Below are 12,840 nucleotides of genomic sequence, written 5' to 3'. Positions count from 1 at the left end.
TGGACCTTTATTTTGATATCAAAGTGGAGAGAAGACAGGAAAGCTGGGGAAAAGACCAGTGGGGAGACATTTAGTAAATTGCCTCAGGGCAGATTCAAATTCTGGCCTTTGCATTAGCCTTACAGAAAATGGTCTGTTCAGCCCTATGAGCAAATTTTTTGCTGCCTTCCAAATTTCTACACTGTTAACCTTAAAAAATAAATAATAAAGAACATCTTATTGCAATGCAATAATCTCTTTGTATGGGTGTGCATTGACCCATGCAAGGATACACATTTTATGCCAGCAGCAGCCTAAACACTTAGTTCAGTCAAATTATGTTTATTTAATGTCAAATCACAATAACAGTCACCTCAAGATGCTTTAGGTAAAGACCCTACAATAATACAGAGAAAACCCCAACTATTAGATGACTCCCTACGAGCAAGCACTTGGCAACAGTGGGAAGGAAAAACTCCCTTTTAACAAGAACAGAGAGCAGCAACCTGCCCTGATTGGTTGGGGCTGAGGAGAGGGAGACGGGGGAAAAAAAGACACACTGTGGAAGAGGGCCAGAGATTAATAATAACTAATGATTAAATCAAGAGTGGTGTATAAACACATAGAGAGTGAAAAGAGGTGAGTGAAGAAGAAACACCCAGTGCATCATCGGACGCCTAAGTCTATTCCAGCATAACTAAAGGTATACTCAGGGTCACATGATCCAGCCACAACTATAAGCTTGATCAAAAAAGAAAGTTTTAAGCCCAATTTTAAAAGTAAACAGGGCGTCTGTCTTGTAAACCCAAAATGGGAATTTGTTTCACAGAAGAGAGGCTCGAAAGCTGAAGGTTCTGCCTCCCATTCTACTTTTAAATACCCTCAGGTCAGTGCTCCTCAGTAGTATGCATAAACTGCACAAAAACAGCTCAACTTACAGAACCAAGAGTTCAATGCAATGACCTGCCTCCAAATCATTCATCGAGCACCACTGAGGAGGTCCCATCAAGGAACCCGCAAGACCCAAAGGCTGCCATCATCCTGGTGCACTGATATATCAGTGGCTTCACTTTTGTCTATCTTTCCATGACTGGCCATTAAAGCAATGAAATAAATGGCTACGCTCACGTCTCATCCAGTCTCTCATAGATTAAAAAGTCTGGAAGCTCCATGAGCAGAATAGACAAAAGGAGGCAAATAGTGTTGCTACAGTCTGCAGTAGATAAATCATCCAGCCTCACCCAGACAACAGATAAGCAAAACACAACATTACAAAGAAAGAATCACATAATATCATCACCTAATTTTTAACTCCAACAAGTTCCTTACAAATTTATTTTCATGAAACTGTGAAGTAGTATGCTAAAAGTCTGATATGCATACACAGATTAAATAAATATTTTTACTATTTGGGGAGATTTATGCAGAAGCACAGCAAATTGTCTGGAAGAGTAGTCTGAGGGCTGAAGGTCAGTGACTGGTGAGTTGTGCACTGAGGAGATGGCATTTTATTAAATGACAAATGAAAAAGGGGACTGGCTCTGCCATCTTACTGCAGAGCAAAGGGCTCTGCGTTTTATGAGTGCTTTTTTTAACATGCAGCACAGATAAGTCAGCAACACATCTAAATCTCAGAGCTCTTAAGGTTTGTTTTGGAAAAATCTATGTGTATGTAATCAGTATTAAAACCATCTTTGTCAGGAGTTTGTTCACACTGTAAGTTGTCCAAACAATGCAGCCTGCTTACTCTGATTACCTGGATTCATATGTCTGGATCTAGGCATGCAGTCTGCTTACTGTAAACACCTTACCCACGCATAGTAGAAGAAAAGAGGGAAAGGTATGAAGAACAAATGTTTGTGAAACATTATTTTAATCAAACTGACATGGATTTAATTAGCAATGGCCAAGAGCTTGATCCCTCCAATTAGATACCTGCAGCAGGCTACATAGTGGGTATTTGTCTAACAACTCATGTCAACCATCTAAGTGTTTGACCTTTAAAGTGCACCTGTCTTTAATGAGCCTCTAATTAAGACTCCCGTTAGGATCAGAGAGCTTGCAATTAATAACTCCTTAAATACAGATACAAATACAGATAACGATTCAGGTCTCTGGTGGAAAATGGAGGCACTCTGCATGGAAAGTGGGAGGCAAAATGTCATCTAACAATTATATAAAGCAGAATCAGAACCATGTGAGCAATTTAAAAACTAGGTCTTACATGAACTGCCACTGCTGGAGAAATCATTAAAAAAACATAAAAAAACAAACTGGCTGAAATGACCCGACTTTTTTTTATCTGCCATGGGGATTGTGATTAATATGTAAACCACTCCTCGAGGTTAATCGGATGTGTAAATGCTTAAACACAGGTGTTTAAGGTAAATGCTACTTGTTTAAAAGTGCTATGTAACCCTTCTTTTTTAATTGACAATGTGTTAACTGATCGTACCATAACTAACAAAAAAAAAAAAGAGTAACATACTTACTAGTCTCCCTTCATCAGCATGTGAACTGATTTATAAGGACACATATGAAATTTGGCAGCAAAATCCATAGGATGTTACATTTACGGTCTTTCCTGAGTACCCCACATCACTGCTTCTCTTTGGCTCTGCTACAGTGATAGCAGTTAGCAAGATTAGCTAAAGTTAGCTTGCTAGTACTCAGTCACAAACATTTGCTAAGTACTCTCAAAGTGATAGCAAAACAGTGAAAAGTGCAACGCAAACCAGAGATGGAGATCTTTCACCTTCAAAGCAAAAGTTGTGATTTTAAAACACGTTGCAGCGGTGAGGTCCAGCTTTTACTTTAAGCGTCAATAGTGTGTGCTACTAGCTAGTAATCTACGAGCAACTAAGGCAATCATAAGGAGGTTTTTTGCCACTGGGTCGTATACCCCTTTGTGACCATTTTCACTGCATGACTGCCAGCAACCTCCATCAGCTACTCACCACCTTTTTGGGGACTACACATTTTCTCTTGTGGCCGGTGGTTACCAGATGGTCGCCAACCTTCCTCTAGGTCTGTGTAGTTGAGACTTGACCAAAAGAGTCCGCTAAACAACATTTAGAAGTATTTTCTTTAGTGTTAGGAAATAAACATCAGCAGTTTCATGCATGATTAATCCATGTCAGCAGGGATAGGCTGCCCTGGGAATTCAGGACATCCTGCATGAATGTCCATCCAACCAGTTTCTTAACTGCTTATAAGAAAGTGGTTGGATAGAAACTAATGCAGTGTAGTTACATCTGGTTGGCTAACTTACCTACCTAACCTGTGCTTTCCTGCCTAATCACATCTTAGTGGAAAGGTTGTTTCAATAAAGAGAGTTCATTTAAAGAAATTGAACATGATTTATTACTTAAAAAAGACGATTAGACTGATGAGGCTGCATAGCAGAGCTGTGTCCAACAATGGTAGGAAGTATTACAGGACCCCTGGAACCTAGATGTCAATGGTGGCAGGGATGAATCAGTTGGAGATGTGGATGAGGATCTCCATCTGGCCAGGATGAGGCAGAGATGGGATGGAGATGGGCCGGACAAATGAGATTCTAAAAGGCACAATAACAGCTATGAGATTTAAAGCACAGACAGAGAGAGTTGTTGGCTTTCAGAAAATGGACAACAAAATGATTGAGCTAACATGAGACATGTTCAATGTTGACACATCATGTAAGAGTCCAAACAAAGATGTACCAACAGCCAGCTACATGTAACATTCCATGAACACTGAACCTGAGATGATGGATAGTGATGCTGTTTCCACGTGGAATAGAAGTGTGGTCAGACTATTTCAAACACATCACTGCAGTGAAAGAATTAAAGACACGTCTTTGTTTTTTAACCCACACTTCACTGGTATCTTATTTGATTACCAAATGTTGTGAACACTGTCACACAACGTCTTCTCCACGTACACACCCTAGTTTTACTGAAGTCTGTTTTTTTTTTAAATTTAAGTCACGTAAATTTATGTACATCAAAACATCTGTTACATGTTGCATTTTACATGTGGTTAAGTGCAACATGACTCTTACAGCTGCTGGTCTCTCAGTCTCTGTATATCATGCATGAATTCATTATGCAGCATGACAGTGCAGGATTGTATATCTTGCTTTTTCGCCCAGTCCCAGCTTGTCCTGACAGCGCGTGCAAACATGAGAAAGATGACTGCAGTTTATTTAACATCAGGTCTGTAGTCAAGCATGAATTTCAGGCTGGGAGAACACACTTTTTTTCTTGAGGAGAAAATGCAGTCCTAACCTTTCTGTTCGTGTGCTCACTGAACTTCTTCTGGACTTCTTAACCTGCACTTTAAAACCAGCAACGAGATTATATAAGAATCAGAGAGAGGAACAACTGATTCAGCAGCACAAATATATTAGTTAATCATTTAATGTGGACATTCATTAAATTTGACTTCTCTTTTCCTCACATTTAGAATCCATGTATGCCTGGCTTTTTGTCCCAGCAGTCTTATCCTTCTCAGTTCTTCCCAACAGGAATGAGCTATTTGTTAAGGAAAGCAGGTTATGTTAATGTGCACCAAGGTCAAGATTCAAAATGTCTTTAAGGATCGTTTGTTTGTTTTCTTATCTTCAACTCACTGTTGATGCAAATTAAGCAAATTAAAGGAAATATGACTATTACACTTACTTGGTCTCCTCTTGATAAAGTGTCCAAAATGAAATGACTGCAGCTAAACAATTTGGCTGAACTAATTTGAAGGATTTGGTAACATCTAGCTGATCTGTTGCCATCCAGAGGTGGTGGCGGTGTAGTCTATTTTTAGAGCAGATGGTTTTTTTAAATGGCCACAGACCTGGACATGGGCAAATCACTGCCACATAAACAGGAGATGAGGAGGAATGGTGATCAGAATCATGTCTGGAGTACCATTTGATAGCATCATCAAAGGTGTGTCCACGTTTTTATTACTGACAGTTAAATATCTTAAAGAGGGAGTGGGTGGCTGTGTATGCATATTTGTGTATATGTTTATAGTAGTATTGTGTCTGGCCTAGCTTGTTTCTTTAAGCCTGAATGCCTGTATGCATCTTGCTATCTGATATTGACTGTTTGTGAGGCTCACTGACCTTTGCCTGGATAAGCCAAAGTCTCCATCCGTCCAAACACTGGGTCAAACATTGATATTTTCTTCCTATGCATGACTAGAAAAATCTGCACAACAAAGTCCTCTTCCCAGCCATACCAATCGAAAACAGAATAAGTTTTGTTCTCCCCCTAGTCATTAACAGATAAAGCCCCTCTTTCTTGCCCTTTAATCAAACGGGCAATGGCTTGACATGGCTGGTTAGCTCCTCGATAGAGTGCTCATTGTGCCCGCGTTGAAAAGAGCTATAGAAGGCTTGTCTGCGAGCAAATCATGGGATCACTGGATGTGCATTCCTCCCTCCCTCCCCCATCCAGGCCTCCCTCGCTCCATCTCTCGTCTCCTTTTTTTTTTTTTTTCTTCAAGTCATCGTGTAGAAGAGCGGTGTATTTATTGCTCATTTGCATTCAGGCATACACTGTGGGCGTAGATTGCCAAGGACAAATTGACTGCTAAAAACAAGTTAGCGAGAAGAACGAAAAGTTGTTTGTGGAGCTTTTTTGAGGCTAACACGGTTTGGTCACCCTCACACAGGTAAAACAAGCCAAATTTGCCCGTCTTTTTTAAAGGCACCAGCTTTAGGTTGCAATGGCTACCCTGCTCTCCTCACACACTTCCCCCCCAACAGGATCGAGAACAATGGGTTGCAAGGCGAAGGCCCTTCGTGCTTGCTGTCTAGTTTGTGATGGACCCTCAGGGGCAGGGACTCCTGAGTATTGTACTTTGTCCTTTTTCTTTTTTTTCTCTCCTTTTTTAAAGCTTCTCCGGAGGCAGATGTGCTCAGTTCAATTCAGACACAGCTGCAGATGAAGAGGAACAATATTGGTCGGGCAAAGCCCAGCAAGATGGAGCGAGTATGAGGACCTGGGGGGTGGATGAAGACAGCTTGTGAAGGAAATAAGAAAAAACAGATGAGAGAAACAATTGAAAACCAAGTGAGTTAGAGGCAAAAATAAGACAGATGTAAGACGCAGAACAAAGAAACTCAGGTGAGAGTGCATTAAGGTGAGCGAATAAAAGAGATGGAATATGTGAGAAGGAAAAAGAGAGACGTGGCGACTGAGGCAGAGAACGATGAAGAGCTGTGAGGTGGATCGGAGAGCACTTTTTTCCATGCTGCATGTGAGAAAAGAAGACGGTTGAGAAACAAGGTATTGTGGTTTCCCTGATCTAAATATAAGCATGTGGTCGAACCCACTAACTGCTGTGTGCCTCTATAAAGTTTTTTTTTTTTTGGTTTTTGTTTTTGGACCACACACAAACTATCGAAAACACTGCATTTAATTATAAACCAATAAAATTTAGTCAGACTGTTTTTCCTACCTGCCTCTCTGTCTATTTTCACTTATGATGAAGTAACTCTGGCAAATTTATGCTGAACTATAATAATCAATGTATAAGTAAAGACTTGTTTGTAAAAGTTATATGTAGCCATGCAACAACGTTAAAATTAAAATGTAGCAAAACAGGACTGAGATGACTCCTAGTGAGGCCAGAAACATTTACACAGTTTTATCTCTGGGATATCCTGCTCTGATTCCTTATTTAACATCATTTGTATGTTTTGTTCATTAAATGATCCTCCTCCTCATGAAGACTTTTGTTGTTGTTGTTGTTGTTCCCTGTAAACAACAGCTAATGAAGTATTATTTGTTTTTGGCTGATGTTCTGTCAGTGCTCTTGCCACTTGGGAGAAATCCTAGTATTTTTCCATAAACATGGAAATAAGATGCTGAACAAGTGTTGGAGTATAATTGTGAATATGTGGTCATGTGTATGTATATGTGTGTGTGTGTGTGTGTGTGTGTGTGTGTGTGTGTGTGTGTGTGTGTGTGTGTGTGTGTGTGTTTTGCTTTCTCTCCAACAGCCAAAAATAGAACAGGGAAGAAGCACAACTTCCCTGCTCGCTGGCTTTTTACCCGTTTGTAGAAAGGCCTCATCGGCTCCATTCTGCAACAGTAAAACTAGTGTTTTTCCCCTCGTCTGCACCCCTGCCATTTCAGTTTGTGTGCGTCTATTTTCAGCATTGTTTTCTTGAAGATTTCTTCTTTTTTTCTCTCTCTCTCTCTTCAGACCACAATGATGGAGCCTGCCGCGCTACAGGACAACTTGACTGAACTTTTCAGAAAGATCGCAAATCTCACACAAACCCCGTGACTTCAAAGTTGCATCTGAACAGTTTCAGATTGCTATCTGCCTCAGGCACAGAAAAACAAGTTTTGAAGTAAAAGTGGATATCCGGCTTTAACTGTCGGAGCCCACATGCCAGACAAACACAAGTATTTTAGACCATGTGCAGGCTTTTATCATTTGATAACCCCCCCCCCCCTTTTTTTTTTTAAATCTTCCTGTAATAGTTCTTCTGTCTTGTGTGACCTTTCTATCTAAGTCACATAGGGGGAAAACATTCGAAATCTCACTCTGCGTATGAACATAAGGGGTAAAGGGGCAATCGTTGCCTTGTCGCAATACAGTTTCAGCGCAGCTGTCGACGGCTCGCCTTTCTGTGCACGAGGAAACTTGCACCTGGTCCATTAGATGTAGGGTTATTATAGCAGCACGCACATACATGATGCCGTTCACCTAAAAAGCCACAAGAGCTGGTAAGGAAGTTATTAACCAACATTCCTCACGTGTATTTTGATAAAAGCATGTAACTTGGGAAGGGAAAGTGTTGAAGTGGCTATCCGAGCTTATTTAAGGGCTCCCCATTCTCTAACAGAAAACATCTGGAGCCATTTCTGCACATCATCTGTGCAGCTTCGGCTGCGTGCGAAGTTCCGTTCAGTTCTGTGAAGTTTTGGAAAAGTCATCTCCAGCAGCGCAAAGTGTTTCTTTCTATAAATGTCAGCCAAACAGATTGACTTGCTTTGTTTAAGTACGATTTTTTAGTTTTTTTTTTCCTCTGTTTTAACTTTTGAGTGTCTGGTACTTGTCAGCAATTTCACACAATCATGCAAACCACCTATCAGCGTGCTTTTTTTCTCCTTCCTTGCATTTGCACCTCTGATTGCAGCATAGGATTCTCATGCACAGTTCAAGCTCCACTCACTTTACAAAAAAGCCACTGCACACCATATAAGTTTTATTAAAAGCGATTACATTCATTGTATACATACCAGCTGTGGCTGTCAAGCTGCTCTGATTATTTAATTGTTATGTACACTGCTGGAAAGATAACGCACCGGCAAGGTAATTGAAATGTTATCCCAATCTTATCTGCGATGATTACTTAAACACTACATTTCTAATGCATGTTGAATTAGGCAATTACATGCGTTTAACGAGAGCTGGTGAATGAGAGTGAGTGAAGGGGTGGGGGGGTGGGGAGAAGAATTACCAGACAATGAAATAGGAATATTAAGCATTTCAGCCAGTGAGTGCGGGGTCAAAGATCACAGGGTGCTTATAGGCATATTAGCCACTTGGTTATGATAAATTATGACTGTGTCGCTATGGCAACCAGTAGCCTGCATTCAGCCAAACATAGTGCTTTAATAAAAGGCGGGCGATGAAACTAGTGCAGTGGTGTAAAGTCAGCTAAGCTCTCGAGTTGGGTCAAAAAATGAATAAACAATTTTTATTGTGTGTTTTTTTTATGTGGAAGCGGGACGGCATTCAGAGTTTGTTTTGGGGTTTTTGTTAACAAAAAAATCATCTCATACCTTTATTTGAAGGGGCAAATCTTAGACAAAACCCATCAAGGTAACAGAGGCTTATGTTTTTTCTGCCGCTACTTTTTTTTAAGAGCTGATTTCATTTATAGAGACTGTGTCTGTTTGTGTGTTTCTGTGTGTGTGTGTGTGTGTGTGTGTGTGTGTGTGTGTGTGTGTGTGTGTGTGTGTTTCTCTGTAAAATTCCAGATTCCCCACTGTCTGCCATATTACAATGATTTGCCACTTACTTGACAATTAGACGCTAGCAGCTGGATGCTGATTTTTTAGGGGGGGCGAGAGCGGTGGGCGCTTGTCGCCGCAGTCATGTCACGTCCCCCGTGAGCTCATTAAGCATGTGTGCTCCACACTGGTTTAAAATGGCTGATTGGCTTAAAATGCTGGAGATGGACAGACAGGTCTGTGTTGGAGGGAAATAAAAGAAGAGAGGAAAGAAAAAACAGATTTTTTTTTAACCGCCACCATGTCACACACAAATAAACAGCCATCCTCCTGTTTATTTGTGAAAGCCAATATCGATATACTTACACTCCCAGACAGTATGTCATATGCTTTAAAATTAGCTGATTGGGCTTTGACTTCATTACCAATGGGAGAGTCTTCTGCACACTAATCAATTTCCAGCATCTAGTAATGGATTAATGCGCAGCACCGGCTGTCAATGGCAGAATTAGCCACAATGCTGTGGGGACGAAGCACGTGGCCGGCCTGTTGTGGGATTCGGGGCGAGAGAAGTCTGATTAGCAAGGATGATATCTCGACCCATTTGCATGCAATCTGCGTTTCCAGTGCGCACTAGTACATCTGTGCACGCGCTGCTTTGCATGTGTGTACCTGGCTGCTCTCATTTAATAGCACATCCTGCTGCTGCCTGTTAAGACTGGCATTTTTACAATCTCATTTGACTCTTACACTCCCCAATACAAGCAGGCCAACAAACGCAACCCACCCCCCAGCTATTTCCTTTGTCTGGGCCCTCCCTCTATCCAATTTGCACTTAACAATTTCTTTCTATTTATTTCCTTTCAACAGCTTCTCTATTCAAATGTATTCAAAGACATCTATTCTTTTTTTTTCTTTTAGATGTTTTTCTATTTCACTTTACTCAGTTACAGGGAATTCTTCTCGGCCAGTGATTTTTAAGGCTTTTACTCCTTTACGAATTTTAGGAGTGGCTTTATGCGAAAGCTAGAATTACATGGGGACCATGGAGAGTCTGATGAAAGAAACAGCTGAGCTGTGCTTTCTAAAGTTTCTAAAGCTTGACCCATTCTGGAGAATAAGGTCATTTTCGCACATCAGCTTTGGATCCTTTACAGGAGATCCATGTTGGCACATTTTCCACAGCTATTCTGTCTGACGTGCAGCGTCCATCGAGCAATATCTCAGCTCCAAAGTGGTCTCTGTGTGTAGTTTAAGCAAGGGACCAGTGAGCTCAGCCAGTCACACATCACATGGGCTTAATATTCCGGAGCTGTGAGGTTCAATAATAGCTAATTTGTCTGGAAGTTTGTGCTCTCGCATGCACATTAGTTAGATGATGCTGAGAACAGATAAGGGCTGCAGTGTATGTGTGTAAAAGGCACGAGACCTCGTGCCTTTAAAAAAAAAAATTAGTTGTGGCTGTCTCAAAGCAGCACTGGCAGTGAGATCTGCATTTAGATTTCAGTCCATCTGAAACGCTTCTTGATTGCGTTCCCTTTGCTTTGTTGAGATCTCTATCAGATCTGCTGTAAATGCATAAAGTGACAAACTGTATAAATGGTTTAAATTTATCTCTAAGTCACCCGATGTCCATTTAGGATGCTGTTATTTATTTCTTAATGTGATGATACTTTCTATTTTAAAAAAGAAATCCAGAATGGGTGGATTTCTTTTACAATGATATTTTGTTTCTGGAAACAAAAGTTTTCAGATATTTAAAAACCCTCAGAGTGAAGTGTAGCAGTTTTTGCAGAATTAAACCTGGAAGAAGTGAACTTAGTGGCATCCAAAACCAGGTTACTTTTAGGAACCATTAAAGGTGAATGGGCCAGAATCAAACCAATGGTTCAGCATCCATTCTTGGTCTCTAACTGTGTGCGAGATCCGCTCAGGAAGTGAATACTCGTACATAAACAAGAGAGAGAGGGAGTTAGATGAGGAGCAAGTAAAGCCCAAGGGAGGAAGGAAAATGCCACATTGGTTCATTAACAGATGTTGTAACTGGCAGCCCCCGTTTTTTCTTTTCTTCTTTCTTTTTTTTTTAATGAAAAGGGCATGTTGCTCAAGTGTTGAGTGAACATCTGAAGGAGGTTGTAGGCTGTAGGAAACCTCTTCCAGCACAGAAATGCCCCGACACAGACCAGCCACAGGGCCCCAACAACACCAACTCCCCCTTCACTGATGAGCTCCTCTGCCACTGGACAAAAGCTGCTGCAAGTCAAGCATGAAAGAAGGGGAGGGGGCGCCAAAAAGAAATTAAGGGTGTGTGGGAGAGAAAATAGCAGGGGGCATGAACCGACAGCTGTTGTGTTCAGCGCTGAATTCACGGAGTAAAAAAATCTCAAAACATCCATCTCGGACAGGAGAAGCTCAGTTCTGGCTTCAGGTGAAGTCAGATCTGATGCGTCATTAACAGGCCTCTGACTATTTTCTTATTTGCATGCGTTGATCAAATTAACACAAATTCCCCTACAAGGTGTTTTTCTGTGACATTCACTTCATTGATACTGATGCCCCGCAGAAAAATTGGAGATCTGAGCTCGAATCCAGGAAGCAGAAAGCCCAGAGAAGCAACCCCGGAGCTTGCTGGGAGTTGTTGTCATGTTCAAGGACACGCGAGCAGGCTAGGGGCACTCTGTCGCTGCCGACTGAAGCTGGAGCCTTTGGAGCAAGCATTGTGTTCCTCAAAAGTCGCCTCAAGTAATACATCGAAAGCACGCAGCATTATGCTGGCAAGGGTTGCGCTTACTTGACAGGACAGTTTATGGAGCCAACACAAAGTGCTTGGTGTCATAAAAATGTTATCGCCATTCTGCTTTTAGAAGAGGTGGGCCTTAAAAAACTCATCTACTTCATTGTTTGGTCATGTCCGCCTTTCTCACGCTCGTGACTTTTGATTTATGTTGGTTGTGTTCTGTGCATGGAAATTACTCGCAGTGTGTAAACCTATCAGTCAGTTTCAGCTCCCCAGATAATCTTTAAAAAGCAGTTGTGGTGGCCAACACTTCCCAACCCTTTTCCTCGAAAGTTTTGACTCTGTCATAATTATGTGCCGCTGTTTTGTTTGGGTTTTTTCTTTTTGTTTTATTTGTTTTAGACAATGTCTGCATCGCTGATTACATCATGGACGGGAGCGAGTAAAGGAACAAGCCAAATCAGCCCCCTGAAGTGACATGTATTGGCTCGGGAGATGTATTTTTCCCTGTGTTCTCTGCTGTAATCAAAGGGAGTGACTCTCTGACTGTGACTTCCATCACCACAGGCTAATGGCTAATCAAACAGGAGGGCTGACAACTCTCAATGGATTTCTCAAGTTGTCCTGCACGCTCTCATTTTCTCCTGTTTATATATTCAGAAGACCGAACCTGCATAATTGACGTGCGTGCCATTTTCTTAATGGGATCCTTTCTTTTAATGCATATATTTTGTGTGACACTTTAATATCGTCAAAGTGTGAGTCCGACTTGAAGCTTTTTTCCTTCATTCCCAAAATATCAGATTTCTTGCATGTCGTTATTTTCACACTCTGCTGCGGAAAACGTGCAACTTTTGCTCGCTCCCTTTGTCTTTCAGCCTTTGTGAAGAGCCACGGTTCAAGGGTCAAAGTTCAAAGGCTCCGTGACCCACAGATCTTTTGAAACGTCACATCCCATCAGTTCTCTGGAGCATTCGGAGGAGGATTTGTATGATAAATCAAAAGGCTTTTCACCCCTCCCACTGATCCAAACTCATTGCTATCCTACCGTGAGCCCTTCACAACACACAGTCAAGTCAGCAAGGGGAATTAACTTTACGACATAACACTTATTGGCTTATCTGGACACTAATTTGATATTCCTGATTTTGAAAAGAAAGAGATCAA

The 12,840-nt window shown here is 41.3% G+C and overlaps 1 long non-coding RNA gene across 1 annotated transcript in view; it reads right to left on the bottom strand.

Moving 5' to 3' along the window:
• Positions 1-267: 267 nt before the first annotated feature.
• The window catches only part of LOC146493239 (uncharacterized), a 59,976-nt gene continuing 47,403 nt past the window's right edge, over positions 268-12,840 (bottom strand). Inside the window, exons 3-4 of the long non-coding RNA XR_014871986.1 lie at positions 4,251-4,299; positions 268-3,538 (exon numbers count right to left, since the gene is read on the bottom strand). This is a non-coding gene — a long non-coding RNA (uncharacterized LOC146493239). The remainder of the gene's footprint in view (positions 3,539-4,250; positions 4,300-12,840) is intronic.

The sequence above is a fragment of the Neolamprologus multifasciatus genome, chromosome 22, assembly GCF_963576455.1.
Source record: "Neolamprologus multifasciatus chromosome 22, fNeoMul1.2, whole genome shotgun sequence".
Classification (NCBI taxonomy): domain Eukaryota; kingdom Metazoa; phylum Chordata; class Actinopteri; order Cichliformes; family Cichlidae; genus Neolamprologus; species Neolamprologus multifasciatus.
The sequence above is the reverse complement of the archived record's forward strand: the minus strand, read 5'-3'. Positions and strand labels throughout refer to the sequence as shown.